Source organism: Coregonus lavaretus, assembly GCF_964263955.1.
Source record: "Coregonus lavaretus genome assembly, contig: HAP1_SCAFFOLD_386, whole genome shotgun sequence".
In the NCBI taxonomy this organism is placed as follows: domain Eukaryota; kingdom Metazoa; phylum Chordata; class Actinopteri; order Salmoniformes; family Salmonidae; genus Coregonus; species Coregonus lavaretus.
The window spans coordinates 426580-443019 of NW_028165272.1; positions in this window are offsets into that span (position 1 = coordinate 426580).

The window sequence follows — 16440 nt, forward strand, 5'->3', positions numbered from 1 at the left end:
TTCAAACAGTTGTTCTTTGTGTCTGATGTGGTGCAGCTAAATGAATGTTCAATAGGGTGAATCCATACAGAACGTTCAGACAGAAATGTGTTTTAAAGAATAGATACGACTGTCTGTCAGATAGAATAGAGAATCATGTCAGCTCTATTCAATACATTTCTATTAGCAACGTTCAGAACATTTCACCTGCGTACACCCTGCTTGTTTTGTGAGCAGTGTCCACCCAGCACAACAAGAAGCCCCATAGCGGGGAGCTGCTTAATGCACTAGTTGAGCAGGGGGCTGGACTGGACTGACCATCTGGAAGGACCATCAAGGCCTTTTCATTTCTTGGACTGTGCTCTCGTCTTCACGTCAGCCAAGGTTTATTGTTTGGTATATCTGCCAACATTTCCACACAGTCTAAATCTGGCACCGATGCCACTGTTATTAGACAGAAGATATTTACTTGGCATGTTTGTGGGTGGAGAGAACATTCACACCATGCAGACCAAGAGTTTATGACATTCAAGTTATTTTAATGTGTAAAGATTTGGCATGATATCTGACCTGTGTTTTTGTATCTGAGGGACATAGTGCTGGGATGTAATATGAGCCTGCATACCATGTGGATGGGCTGTCCAGAACAGGAGTTGCAGGCCTCTGAGATACTGTTAACTGCCAGACGTCAAATCAAATCAAATCAAATGTTATTTGCCACATGCGCCGAATACAACAGGTGTAGACCTTACAGTGAAATGCTTACTGACAAGCCCTTAACCAACAATGCAGTTTTAAGAGAAGAAAAAAAGTGTTAAGTAAAAAATAGATAAGTAAATGCAAATAGTCCGGGTAGTCATGATTAGCTGTTCAGGAGTCTTATGGCTTGGGGGTAGAAGCTGTCATTAAACAGTTGACATTATAAAACTGTCATTGTACATATTTAACATATTTTGGCAGGTCCTTGGGAGGATCGGACATTAACTCTTGATCCAAGACATTTTAATGGTGCTTTCAACAACTCAGGCTCGCAATGTAGTTTAATCATCACAGACAGGAGCTTGCCTGAGACGCCCAAGAGCCTTGGTTCACCTGCAGCACTTTTAACATGATTCAATCCATTAAAATGTCACAGCCAGTCACATCTATATCTGGATATGACATGTCACATGCTGTGGCATGGATCCACAAAAAAACCAAGCTGGACTCGGATCCTTCACATCTTATTCAGATCTCACCGTCAATCTATTATGGGGGCCAATCCAATGTCAGCAATGTGAGGACCTCATGGTCGACTAATAAGGTCAAAATAATGTGCTGACCTGTACCGGATCTCTCTGTGGTTTACAGTATCGGTTATGGGGTCTTCACTTTTCAGCATGCAGTGTGAAGTCAATGGAGGGCTAAATATAATATTTATCTCCGAAATGTACAAGGATAAACACTTGGATCAAATAGGGAGCTGTTGTGTTTTTTTTTAGCAAGCTTTACAGATCTTTGGACAAACGTACAAAATGTTCCAAGAGGTATTACCTCCTGTCAGTGAACTTCTCCAGCTGCTGAGCTGTTCTTGACACTCCAATTTCATCCCATTCAGTCGATGCCAGAGTTCCAAGAAGCATACCAAAGCAACAGATGAGTTACGAGCCCAATATGGCCGTGTTCAGTGTCAGAAATACATCCAGCTTCCACAGCAATCTCTAAGGTAGTTTGGCATTGCTTCGTTGCTTTGTTGGCAGATCTGCTGCCATTTGAGCTGTGCACCAGAGGATATGGCCTTCTTCTTTTAGGAACGCTTTATTTTTAGACTCACAAACTTGTTCATGGAATTGCGATTAGGCCACACCGTCCCAGCTCTCATCCTCCCAGAGCATGCCGACGTGTACACGGACACAGGGAAAATACTGGGCAATTAATGGCAAAACCCCGTCCCACTCTAACATCTAGCACCTGTAAATAATGACAGTAGAGAACATGTCACACAGAGAACATGTCACACAGAGAACATAAATATAACTGGGAATCCCACACATTGGGTCAGGGGGAGCAGGGGACTCGTCCTAGCCAAGCCTTTGGAAGAGTCAAGGACAATTGACAGCCCAATCTACTAGATGGCTCGAGGCCAATGATCAATGTTTAGAAGGGAAACACTTCACATCCATTCGCACAATTGGAAGATTGATTTAAATAACGGGGTAAAAGGAAAGTGTTCCTGTCTGCCTGGGAATGAGTTGAGTAGAAGGTGTTGAGTAGAAGGTTGTCCAGTTTAACTGCTGTTGTGGTAATTGCCTTGACCTCTGGCAGCTGTTATATCTGGGACGACTGAAGACCTGATGATAGGAGCCTCTGCTGAGGGATTTATGTCAAACTGTCATAATAACAGGCAACTTTAATATCACAATCATCTCAATAATGACCGGAATCAGAGTTCTTAAGTAGGCATATTGAAGTCGGAAGTTTACATACACCTTAGCCAAATACATTTAAACTCTGTTTTTCACAATTCCTGACATTTAATCCTAGTAAAAATTCCCTGTCTTAGGTCTGTTAGGATCACCACTTTATTTTAAGAAAGTGAAATGTCCGAATAATAGTAGAGAGAATGATTTATTTCAGCTTTTATTTCTTTCATCACATTTCCAGTGTGTCAGAAGTTTACATACACTCAATTAGTATTTAGTAGCATTGCCTTTAAATTGTTTAACTTGGGTCAAACATATTGGGTAGTCTTCCACAAGCTTCCCACAATAAGTTGGGTGAATGTTGACCCATTCCTCCTGACAGAGCTGGTGTAACTGAGTCAGGTTTGTAGGCCTCCTTGCTCGCACACGCTTTTTCAGTTCTGCCCACAAATGTTCTATAGGATTGAGGTCAGGGCTTTGTGATGGCCACTCAATACCTTGACTTTGTTGTCCTTAAGCCATTTTGCCACAACTTTGGAAGTAAGATTGGGGTCATTGTCCATTTGGAAGACTCATTTGCAACCAAGCTTTAACTTCCTGACTGATATCTTGAGATGTTGCTTCAATATATCCACATAATTTCCCTTCCTCATGATGCCATCTCTTTTGTGAAGTGTACCAGTCCCTCCTGCAGCAAAGCACCCCCACAGCATGATGCTGCCACCCCCGTGCTTCACGGTTGGGATGGTGTTCTTCGGCTTGCAAGCTTTCCCCTTTTTCCTCCAAACATAACGATGGTCATTATGGCCAAAAAGTTCTATTTCCGTTTCATCAGACCAGAGGAAATTTCTCCAAAAAGTAAGATCTTTGTCCCCATGTGCAGTTGCAAACCGTAGTCTGGCTTTTTTATGGCGGTTTTGGATCAGTGGCTTCTTTCTTGCTGAGCGGCCTTTCAGGTTATGTCGATATAGGACTCGTTTTAACGTGGATATAGATACTTTTGTACCTGTTTCCTCCAGCATCTTCACAAGGTCCTTTGCCGTTGTTCTGGGAGGGATTTGCACTTTTCGCACCAAAGTACGTTAATCTCTAGGAGACAGAACACGTCTCCTTCCTGAGTGGTATGACGGCTGCGTGGTCCCATGGTGTTTATACTTGTGGAGGTCTACAATTTCTTTTCTGAGGTCTTGGCTGATTGCTTTTGATTTTCCCATGATGTCAAGTAAAGAGGCACTGAGTTTGAAGGTAGGCCTTGAAATACATCCACAGGTACACCTCAAATTGACTCAAATGATGTCAATTAGCCTATCAGAAGCTTATAAAGCCATGACATCATTTCTGGTATATTCCAAGCTGTTTATAGGCGCAGTCAACTTAGTGTATGTAAACTTTGATCCACTGGAATTGTGATTCAGTGAATTATAAGTGAAATGATCTGTCTGTAAACAATTGTTGGAAAAATTAATTGCGTCATGCACAAAGTAGATGTCCTAACTGACTTGCCAAAACTATAGTTTGTTAACAAGAAATTTGTGGAGTGGTTGAAAAACAAGTTTTAATGACTCCAACCTAAGTGTATGTAAACTTCCGACTTTAACTGTATGTATGTATGTATGTATATACAGTGCCTTCGGAAAGTATGCAGACCCATTGAACCCGATGGTCACTCTGACAGAGCTCTAGAGTTCCTCTGTGGAGATGGGAGAACCTTCCAGAAGGACAACCATCTCTGCAACACTCCACCAATCAGGCCTTTATGGTAGAGTGACTAGACGGAAGCACATGACAGCGCGTTTGGAGTTTGCCAAAAGGCACTTAAAGTCTCTCAGACCATGAGAAACAAGATTCTCTGGCCTGCTGAAACCAAGATTTAACTCTTTGGCCTGAATGACAAGCGTCACATCTGGTGGAAACCTGGCACCATCGCTACGGTTAAGCATGGTGGTGGCAGCATCATGCTGTAGGGATGTTTTACAGCAGCAGGGACTGGGAGACTAGTCAAGATCGAGGCAAAGATGAACGGAGCAAAGTACAGAGAGGACCTCAGACTGGGGCGAAGGTTCACCTTCCAACAGAACAACGACCCTAAGCACACAGCCAAGACAACGCAGGAGTGGGTTCGGGACAAGTCTCTGAATGTCCTTCAGTGGCCCAGGCAGAGCCCGGAGTTGAACCCGATCGAACATCTCTGGAGAGACCTGAAAATAGCTGTGCAGCAACGCTCCCCATCTAACCTGACAGAGCTTGAGAGGATCTGCAGAGAAGAAATGGAGAAACTCCCCAAATACTGGTGTGCCAAGCTTGTAGCGTCATACCCAAGAAGACTCAAGACTGTAATTGCTGTCAAAGGTGCTTCAACAAAGTACTGAGTAAAGGGTCTGAATACTTACACTACCGGTCAAAAGTTTTAGAACACCTACTCATTCAAGGGTTTTTCTTTATTTTTACCCTTTTCTACATTGTAAAATAATAGTGAAGACATCAAAACGATGAAATAACACATATAGAATCATGTAGTAACCAAAAAAGTGTTAAACAAATCAAAATATATTTTATATTTGAGATTATTCAAATAGCCACCCTTTGCCTTGATGACAGTGTAGTGTATTAAGATTATGATGGTGTTAAATGTTTTTCATGAAGAAATGGAATGTTGTTTATGTTAGTATCAAGAGGGAATGTTTTAGGTGTAACGCCACATACAACAGACAGGAAGTGTGTTGTAGACAGGGGAGACTGGTGATTGGCCAGAAGAGGGAGCATCATTGTTTATAAATAGGGGGGAAAACGAAGGAGAGGGCAGAACGAGCAGCCATTCTGAGGCGTCGCTCTCCGGGTGTCATGTCACCTGTCACTTATGCTGAAACTTGTGATCTGAATAAACTTATGATCAAGGATTCAGTATGAGCAGACTCCTTTGTTTATCAGCAATAATTGCCACCACTCACTCGATACGACAACAGCTTTGCACACTCTTGGCATTCTCTCAACCAACTTCATGAGGTAGTCACCTGGAATGCATTTCAATTAACAGGTGTGCCTTCTTAAAAGTTAATTTGTGGAATTGTTTCTGAAGAATCTCAAATATAACATATATTTTGATTTGTTTAACCCTTTTTTGGTTACTACATGATTCCATATGTGTTATTTCATAGTTTTGATGTCTTCACTATTATTCTACAATGTGGGGAGAAAAAATAGAGAAAAACCCTTGAATGAGTAGATGTTCTAAAACTTTTGACGGGTAGTGTTTGCAAATGTGATATTTCTGTTTTCTATTTTTACTAAATTAGCAAAAATGTCTAAAAACCTGTTTTTGCTTCGTCATTATCCGGTATTGTGTGTAGATTGATGAGAGGGAAAAAAATTTTTTACATTAATTTTAGAATAAGGCTGTAACGTAACAAAATGTGGAAAAAGTCAAGGGATCTGAATACTTTCTGAAGGCACTGTATGTATAGTATGTATGTATGTATAGCTTTTTAATTCCAGCCAACCTTCCTTTCTCAGGTAGTTCATGTTTCCTCTTTCAGAAAATTTTCATCAGGAACTCCCTCTTCCTATTTACACAGGAAGATCGTCAAGGACATCAACCGCCCGAGCCACGGCCTGTTCACCCCGCTGTCATCCAGAAGGCCAGGTCAGTACAGGTTCATCAAAGCTGGGACCGAGAGACATCAACCACCCGAGCCACGGCCTGTTCACCCCGCTATCATCCAGAAGGCCAGGTCAGTACAGGTGCATCAAAGCTGGGACCGAGAGACTGAAAAACTGCTTCTATCTCAAGGCCATCAGACTGTTAAACAGCCATCACTAGCACATTAGAGTCTGCTGCCTATAGACATAGACTAGAAATCACTGGCCACTGTAAGAAATGGAACACTAGCCACTTTAATAATGTTTACATATCATTACTCATCTCATATGTACAGTATATACTGTATTCTATACTATTCTACTGTATCTTAGTCCATGCCGCTCTGACATCGCTTGTCCATAAATGTATATATTCTTAATTCATTCCTTACTTAGATTTGTGTGCATTGGGTATATGTTGTGAAATTGTTAGATATTGGCCTGTGTCTGCAATGCACTCCATAATCCTATTATTTTGTAGTCAGCCTGGAAGGTAACTGCCCACTTCTCCACAAACTGCCTTCTGACAGCATGTGTCTAGTCTGTTTTGTCTGACTGTTCGGCCTTCATTCCAACCTTTCGGTGCAGTCAACAATCAATATCATGCTAATTAATTTCACACTGAGTAATGCTTTGCATCTCATGAAATATATAGTTTCTGTTTTAATGGCGTGCTGGTACAAGAGTGCACAGCTCATGCTAATTAAGATATAAACATTTAGAAAATATTTTTCATTATGTTTCTATTTATAGCCCTATCTAACAAGTCTGTGGCCTCCGCTATGTGTTTAATATGGTGACAATGCTATCTAGCCTCTAACTCATTGCAATTTGAACCCTCTGGTAAATGTGGATAAGTCTAACGTTACCGAATACATGAAATGCTTTTTTCATGTTATTGCTTGTGTAGCAGATGGGGGATCTATGAAACTCACTCCTCAGCCTGAAGTGTCTCCACTTGAGCTGTCAAATAGAAGCATTAGCATTAGCATTAGCATTAGCATTAGCATTAGCATTAACTATAAACTTAAATGAACATCCGGCATCATCACTCCTGAGTGGCGCAGTGGTCTAAGGCACTGCATCGCAGTGCTAACTGTGCCACTAGAGATCCTGGTTCGAATCCAGGCTCTGTCGCAGCCGGCCGCGACCGGGAGACTCATGGGCGGCGCACAATTGGCCCAGCGTCGTCCAGGGTAGGGGAGGGAATGGCCGGCAGGGATGTAGCTCAGTTGATAGAGCATGGCGTTTGCAACGCCAGGGTTGTGGGTTCGATTCCCACGGGGGGCCAGTATAAAAAAAATATGTATTCACTAACTGTAAGTTGCTCTGGATAAGAGCGTCTGCTAAATGACTAAAATGTAAATGTATATGATACAGTTAAAATGCAATAAACACTTAAAGGCCCTGAACAGTCAAAATCATGTTGTTTATCGAATTGGATGATATTTGGATGAAACCAGTTCAAAGTAAGGTGACTAAAGTTAGAAAAATTATTGTTGCTGGAAGACTGATGAAGTTAGATCAACAAATGACTAGCTTCATCATCTGTGTCAAAAGCATGATTTCAGGAAGTGAGTTACTATTGGCTTATACCCTATGAATGTGACACGTAATTTTCCAGGAAATAGCAGTGCAGTTTTTTTACTTTTGTAGGCTTTTTGAAACGTAGCGCAATGGTCTTCAGCTCAAAAACGTCATAAAAGTCATCTGGCAGAAGTAATCTGGGCGTGAGGAAATAAAAGCATGTATACGTTTTTCCAGATCAGTGACTGAAATAAAAGACTTGACTTTAGCTATATTTCTTAGATGATAAAGGCAGGATTGGACAACCTATTTTAACATGCAGCTCAAGCTTTAGGGTCAAGGGTCAAAGAAGACACCAAGGTTTCTGGCCACAGGCTTTACATTTGTGGACAAGTGACCAAGGTTATCTACAATCTGAGTTCTAGCAAGGTGGGGACCGAATAAAATCAACCTCTGATTTCTCATCGTTGAGCTGGAGAAAATTGTCAGACACCCAACATTTGATGTCAGCAATACACTCGTGAAGGGAAGCTATGCTAGCTTGGTCACTGGGTCTGATTGGTAAATAGAGCTGCGTGTCATCCGCCTGGCAGTGAAACTGAATGTTATGATTGCGGTTGATGTCACCAGGGTGAAGCATATACAGGGTGAAAAGGATGGGGCCCAGAATTGACCCCTGAGGGACACCATAGTGAATAGGTGCTGGGGACAATACTGGACCACCCATGCTCACTGAGAAATGTCTGCCACAAAGATATGACCTGAACCAGTCGAGGGCAGAGCAGGGCACCAACGACAACAACACACTAAATTGTCTTAAACAGAATTTTTCGAGATGTGGGAGTTCTCAGAGACCAGGGTAGATATCTCATGGAATACTTGAAGTTGGGTGACCAAAGTTAGACAAATTGTTGTTGTAGTCTCTCTAGAGAGAGCGTTTTAATTTATTGGACTGTGCTCTCGTCTTCACTGGAGCCAAGGTTTATTGTTTGGTGTATGTCTGAAAACATTTCCCAACCTAGCATCAGGGCAATTAGTAGGATTTGGGATATAAATGTAGTATGATACGTTACATTATGAATGGAATAGCAGTCTTACAATATCATATGAATTGGAGGACATATCGTATGATACGTCTTACCCTGCCGTACAGTATCATACGAATTGGAGGACATATCGTATGATACGTCTTACCCTGTCGTACAGTATCATACGAATTGGAGGACATATCGTATGATACATCTTACCCTGTCATACAATATCATACGAATTGGAGGACATATCGTATGATACGTCTTACCCTGTCGTACAGTATCATACAAATTGGAGGACATATCGTATGATACGTCTTACCCTGTCGTACAGTATCATACGAATTGGAGGACATATCGTATGATACGTCTTACCCTGTCGTACAATATCATACGAATTGGAGGACATATCGTATGATACGTCTTACCCTGTCGTACAGTATCATACGAATTGGAGGACATATCGTATGATACGTCTTACCCTGTCATTCAATATCATACGAATTGGAGGACATATCGTATGATACGTCTTACCCTGTCGTACAGTATCATACAAATTGGAGGACATATCGTATGATACGTCTTACCCTGTCGTACAATATCATACGAATTGGAGGACATATCGTATGATACGTCTTACCCTGTCGTACGATATCATACGAATTGGAGGACATATCGTATGATACGTCTTACCCTGTCGTACGATATCATACGAATTGGAGGACATATCGTATGATACGTCTTACCCTGTCGTACAATATCATACGAATTGGATGACGACAACGGTTAGGAAAGGGTTCAGGGAAGAGTTAGCTAAAATGCTACAGTTGTCCCCGACCCGACTCGAACATGCAACCTTTGGATGGCTAGAGGGTCGCAGTATCCATCCTTCCCGACCAACCTCCCTACTTTAGTTTCTGTCTTAAAGGGCAACTCCGCCACTTTTCAACCTCATTTTCATTATCTCCAGCACAATGCCAGTGTCTACATATGTGAAAACTGCACATTTCTACGTTTTGTAGAAAAAAATATATAAAGTTAAAAAAGTTCTGCCCGATGACATCATCAAAAGTTAAAAACTGTGATTTTCAAACGCTATGAGATTCGCGTTGACGTGGGAAGCAAGAAGAGACACTCCCTTTGGTTAGAAACTTGTTGTAGGTTTTGAAAATCACCGTTTTTCGTCCTTGAAATCCTACCCTGTGATGTCACAGAGAGTATTTTGTTAGGACCTTTTCTCCATAGAAACATGCCTTTTTCACATACGTAGACACTGGCATGAGATAATGAATAGGGGTGGAATTTCCCTTAGGTAACCAGGAAAGAGCTACATAACCATACCATTATTCCATTTGTAACGTAACATATCACACTCACTGGAGGGGCACACATTTTACGTTCCAAACGTCTGTTTAATGTGGAAGGGCTGACATTTCCACACAGTGTAATTCTGGCAGCGATCTCAGAGTTATTAGACTGAATTTATTCACTAAAGCGTGTTTGTGGATGGAGAGAACATTCGTGCCATGCAGACTTAATGTTGAGTAAGCTGTCATTATAAAACTGCCATTGTACATATTTGAGGTATTTTGGCTGGGCCTTGAGAGGATCAGACAGTAACTCTTGATCCAATACATTCTAAAGGTGCTGTAGACGACTCAGTCTGTGGTCGCCAAGTAGTTTTAGCACCACAGACAGGAGTTTGGCTGAGATACCCCAGCGCCTTGGCTCACATCAGCATTTTATCCATATTTCTGTAAGTGTTCTCCAATTCCAGCGGGATCCTCTTACTGCTCAGTCATAATGAGAGAGAATCACAGAACTGGTGAAGCTTGAAGGACCTAGCCTAGAATATGCAGCTGACTGGCCTCTGTCCAGAGTCCCATCTATATATCCCATCACTTCCTCTGTCCAGAGTCCCATCTATATATCCCATCACTGCCTCTATCCAGAGTCCCATCTATATATCCCATCACTTCCTCTGTCCAGAGTCCCATCTATATATCCCATCACTTCCTCTGTCCAGAGTCCCATCTATATATCCCATCACTTCCTCTGTCCAGAGTCCCATCTATATATCCCATCACTTCCTCTGTCCAGAGTCCCATCTATATATCCCATCACTGCCTCTGTTCAGAGTCCCATCTATATATCCCATCACTTCCTCTGTCCAGAGTCCCATCTATATATCCCATCACTTCCTCTGTACAGTCCCATCTATATATCCCATCACTTCCTCTGTCCAGAGTCCCATCTATATATCCCATCACTTCCTCTGTCCAGAGTCCCATCTATATATCCCATCACTTCCTCTGTCCAGGCATTGTAACCGATCACTTCCTCTGTCCAGGCATTGTAACCGATCACTTCCTCTGTCCAGGCATTGTAACCGATCACTTCCTCTGTCCAGGCATTGTAACCGATCACTTCCTCTGTCCAGGCATTGTAACCGATCACTTCCTCTGTCCAGGCATTGTAACCGATCACTTCCTCTGTCCAGGCATTGTAACCGATCACTTCCTCTGTCCAGGCATGGTAACCGATCACTTCCTCTTTCCAGGCATTGTAACCGATCACTTCCTCTGTCCAGGCATTGTAACCGATCACTTCCTGTGTCCAGGCATTGTAACCGATCACTTCCTCTGTCCAGGCATTCTAGCCCATCACTTCAGGCAGGAAGACCAATTAGGATGCTGAAAGTTTTAAAACACCTCAACAACAGCAACATAAAAAACAACAGTAAAAACAAGCATGTACTTTGACCTCCGTAAACACAGGCCAGCGACTGAGGATACAGGACACGGCAATAGCATGTACCTCACCTTTCATTTGGTCTTGGCCAGTGGAAACAGATCAACTTTGCGAAGTACTTTAGATGTTGTTTTCATATCATTATGATGCTATTGAAGTATCTGTCCTCTTTGGACAAGAGACATGCTGAGATGTGGCACCATTGTTCCTACACTCACATGCACCAAATACAACAGGTGTCGACCTTGCCTTGAAATGCTTACTTACAAGCCCTTAACCAACAATGCAGTTTTACGAAAAAATACGAGTTAAGAAAATATTAACTATATAAACGAAAGTAAAATAAATAAAAGAGCAACAATAAAATAACAATAACAAGGCTATATACAGGGGGTACCGGTACCGAGTCAATGTGAGGGGGTACAGGTTAGAAGAGGTAATTTAGGTAATATGTACATGTAGGTAGGGGTAAAGTGACTATGCATAGGGCGGCAGGTAGCTTAGTGGGTAAGAGTGTTGTGCCAGTAACCGAAAGATCGCTGGTTCTAATCCCCGAGCCGACTAGGTGAAAAATCTGTCGATGTGCCCTTGAGCAAGGCACTTAACCCTAATTGCTCCTGTAAGTAGCTCTGGATAAGAGCGTCTGCTAAATGACAAAAGTTTTTTTTTTTTAAATTAAAAAATTGTGAGATAGTCCTGAGTTGTGTTTCACCAAACAGAAAAAAAGACTGAAACAAGGAGGGACTATTTTCGACCCCAAAAAAAGGTTTTTATTGCAAAATGTTTGAAGATGTTTTTCGTTGCATGCCCTAATAAACATTGGCCTTGCTATTTATTGCAGATCTCCAAACAACATGTAGTATAACTATTCTCCAATAGAGGGCACTAAACGTACGCAAGAAGCCATTTTTTTTTGCCTGCCACTGCAAAGGTTACTGGAGGTGCCTGTAAGAGATCCTGGAGGGAATAGGGAGGAGCCTAAAGCATGTCCAAAACAAACAGTTAAATAACCCCAGTTAACCTCTCCACCCTGATCTCTGTGAGTCAGCATGGAGGGAAGGCTTTCCCTGACAGGTGGTTGGCTAGTCTATTTATAGACAACGTGTGCTAGGTGTTTTAGGAAACGGGGGATCAATGCAGGACTCAGGAAGGGCTTCCTTGTTATTTCATAGTGTTGATGTCTTCACTATTATTCTACAATGTAAATAATTGTAAAAAATAAAGAAAAACCCTTGAATGTGTAGGTGTTTCCAAACTTTTGACTGCTAGTGTACATGTAGGTAGGGGTAAAGTGACTATGCATAGATAATAAACAGCGAGTAGCAGCAGCGTAAAAAAAAAAGGGGGGGGTCAATGTGATTTTAATGTGTGATTTTAATGTGTGATTTTAATGTGTGATTTTAATTATTATCTATGTTCTTTTTTCATTCATCCTTCTTGGTTTTGTTTCTTTGTTCAGACAAGTATTTTATTTTTATTATTTTATGATGTCATGCACTTTGTTACTTGTGTGAAAAGCTGTATATAAATAAAGTTATTATTGTTATGACTTTTAACAGGTTTCATCAAATATCATCCAATTCCATTAACGTGCTTTTGACTGTTCTGTTAAGTGTATATTTATCGCCTTTTAATTGTATCCTATACCTGGCAGAAATGATTGTCCCTCAGGGATGTAGGAAGTTAATTGAAATGTATTGTTAATGCTAATGCTAATGCTAATGCTAATGCTAATGCTAATGCTTCTATTAGGCATCACAAGTGGAGACACTTCAGGCTGAGGGGTGAGTTTCACAGATCCCCCATCTGCTACGCAAGCAATAACATGAAAAAAGCCTTTCTTGTATACGGTAACGTTACAATCATACACATTTACCAGAGGCTTCAAATGACTTAGAGGCTAGATAGCTTTGTCAGCATATCAAACACATAGCAGAGGTTTCAGACTTGTATGAGAGGGATATAAATATATCCACCGTGGTTGAAATGAAGGCCAAACAGTCAGTCTAAACAGACTAGACACATGGTGTCAGAAGGCAGTTTTTGGAGAAGTGGGGCAGTTACCTTCCAGGTTGACTACATTGCAGACACAGGCCAGCTCTCAGAACACCTGGATTGATGTTAATTAACATATCAGCTGAGTAGGGGGTTCTACTAAGCTAACATATGGAATTGTTTTAAGATGGTCATACCATGGATCATTTAGCTATTTGATTTAGGTATACAAAAATATACGTAAAAGATATTTGATCAAATATTGAATTTGGACTTTCCTACTATAGCCCATAGAGGCGGAAGGGTGCCATAGGCGTAAGCAGTGGATTGAGAGCAGCCCATGCAGACAAACAGATATCTCTCTCTTAAACGGACACATTTCCAGAAATACAGAATGTCCCTACTGTAAAATATGGTGGTGGGTCTTCGATGTTATGGGGTTATTTTACTTCCACACAAAGTGTTTGGAGGCATTATTTCATGTTATGGAACCAACTTAATATCTTCATCAACATGAAATGGATTGAATTGCTTGTAACCCAGTTGAATACATTTTACATTTACATTTTAGTCATTTAGCAGACGCTCTTATCCAGAGCGACTTACAGTTAGTGAGTGCAGACATTATTTATTTTTTCATACTGGCCCCCAGTGTGAAGCGAACCCACAACCCTGGCGTTGCAAACGCCATGCTCTACCAATCCATGCCGGCCATTCCCTCCCCTACCCTGGACGACGCTGGGCCAATTGCGCGCCGCGTTTGGATAGGTAATTCCAAAGTGAAAAATCTACTTGCTACAACATGAAAAAATGGGTTGTATATACACTGAGTATACCAAACATTAGAAACACCTTCGTAATATTGAGTTGCACCCTCTTTTGCCCTCAGAACAGCCTCAATTTGTGGACTGCAAGGTGTCAAAGATGTTACACAGGGATGACTCCAGTGCTTCCCACAGTTGTATGTCCAAAGCGTATGTATGTATGTCCAAAGCGACTTACAGTCATGCGTGCATACATTTTTTTGAGTATGTGTGGTCCCGGGGATCGAACCCACAACCATGGCGTTACAAGCACCGTGCTCTACCAGCTGAGCTACAGAGGACCGCTTGTATCAAGTTGGCTGGATGTCCTTTGGGTGGAGCACCATTCTTGATACACACGGGAAACTGTTAAGTGTGAAAAACCCAGCAGTGTTGCAGTTCTTGACACAAATCGGTGTGCCTGGCACCTGTAACCACACCCCGTTCAAAGGCACTTAATTTGTTTTGCCTATTCACCCTCTGAATGGCACACATACACAATCCATGTCTCAATTGTCTCCACGCTTACAAATCCTTCTTTAACCTGTCTCCTCCCCTTCATCTACACTGATTGAAGTGGATTTAACAAGTGACATCAATAAGGGATCATAGCTTTCACCTGGATTCACCTGGTCAGTCTATGTCATGGAAATAGCAGGTGTTCCTAATGTTTTTTATACTCATCCTTGTTTGTATTTAAGTTATTTATTAGGTTTAACCAAAGGGGAAAAGTTATTTATTATCTTTAACCAAAGGGGAAACATTGTTTATTAGCTTTAACCAAAGGGGCAACATATTTATTAGGTTTAACCAAAGGGGAAACATATTTATTAGGTTTAACCAAAGGGGAAACATATTTATTAGGTTTAACCAAAGGGGAAAAGTTATTTATCAGGTTTAACCAAAGGGGAAAAGTAAGTTGAGTGTTGAAATAAATAGGTTGCAAATTGAAATATAGGTTGGTTAATAATAAAATATGTTTTATTTTCACATACACCAGATAGGTGCAGTGAAATGTGTTGTTTTAAAGGTACAGCGCCCCTGGGGCAAATTAATGCCTTGCTCAAGGTCACTTTGACAGTTGTTTCACCTTGTCGGTTGGGTATTTGAACCAGCGACCCTTCAGTAACTGGCCCAACACTCTAACTGCTAGGCTACCTGACCCCCCTGATGGCATTGGATCATATATTAGGTTTCAACAAACATAGCTTTTGTCTACTGAGAAAACCAAACTCATTTACTTGTAACCACTTTTTTTATGTCGATCCAAAGAGTAATTTTTTTACAGACTACCCGATATGTTTGACCCAAGTTAAACAATTTAAAGGCAATGCTACCAAATACTAATTGAGTGTATGTAAACTTCTGACCCACTGGGAATGTGATGAAAGAAATAAAAGCTGAAATAAATCATTCTCTCTACTATTATTCTGACATTTCACATTCTTAAAATAAAGTGGTGATCCTAACTGACCTAAGACAGGGAATTTTTACTAGGATTAAATGTCAGGAATTGTGAAAAACTGAGTTTAAATGTATTTGGCTAAGGTGTATGTAAACTTCCGACTCCAACATGCCTACTTAAGAACTCTGATTCCGGTCATTATTGAGATGATTGTGATTTTAAAGTTGACTGTTATTATGACAGTTTGACATAAATCCCTCAGCAGAGGCTCCTATCATCAGGTCTTCAGTCGTCCCAGATATAACAGCTGCCATAGAGGTCAAGGCAATTACCACAACAGCAGTTAAACTGGACGACCTCAGCTGGTAGAGCACGGCGCTTGTAACGTCAAGGTAGTGGGTTCGATCCCCGGGACCACCCATACACAAAAATGTATGCACGCATGACTGTAAGTCGCTTTGGATAAAAGTGTCTGCTAAATGGCATATTATTATTATTATTATTATTAGTGGGGTGGTGGTAATAACGCTACCAGGTATTATATTATATTATTATTATTCCCATGCAGACAGGAACACCTTCCATTTCCCCCCATTATTTAAATCAATCTTCCAATTGTGCGAATGGATGTGAAGTGTTAATCTTCTAGACATTGGTCATTGGCCTCGAGCCATCTAGTAGATTGGGCTGTCACTTGTCTTTGACTCTTCCAAAGGCTTGGCTAGGACGAGTCCCCTGCTCCCCCAGACCCAATGTGTGGGATTCCCAGTTATATTTATGTTCTCTGTGTGACATGCCTCACCTACTGTCGTTATTTACAGGTGCTAGATGTTAGAGTGGGACGGGGTTTTGCCATTAAATGCCCAGTATTTTCCCTGTGTCCGTGTACAGGTCGGCATGCTCTGGGAGGA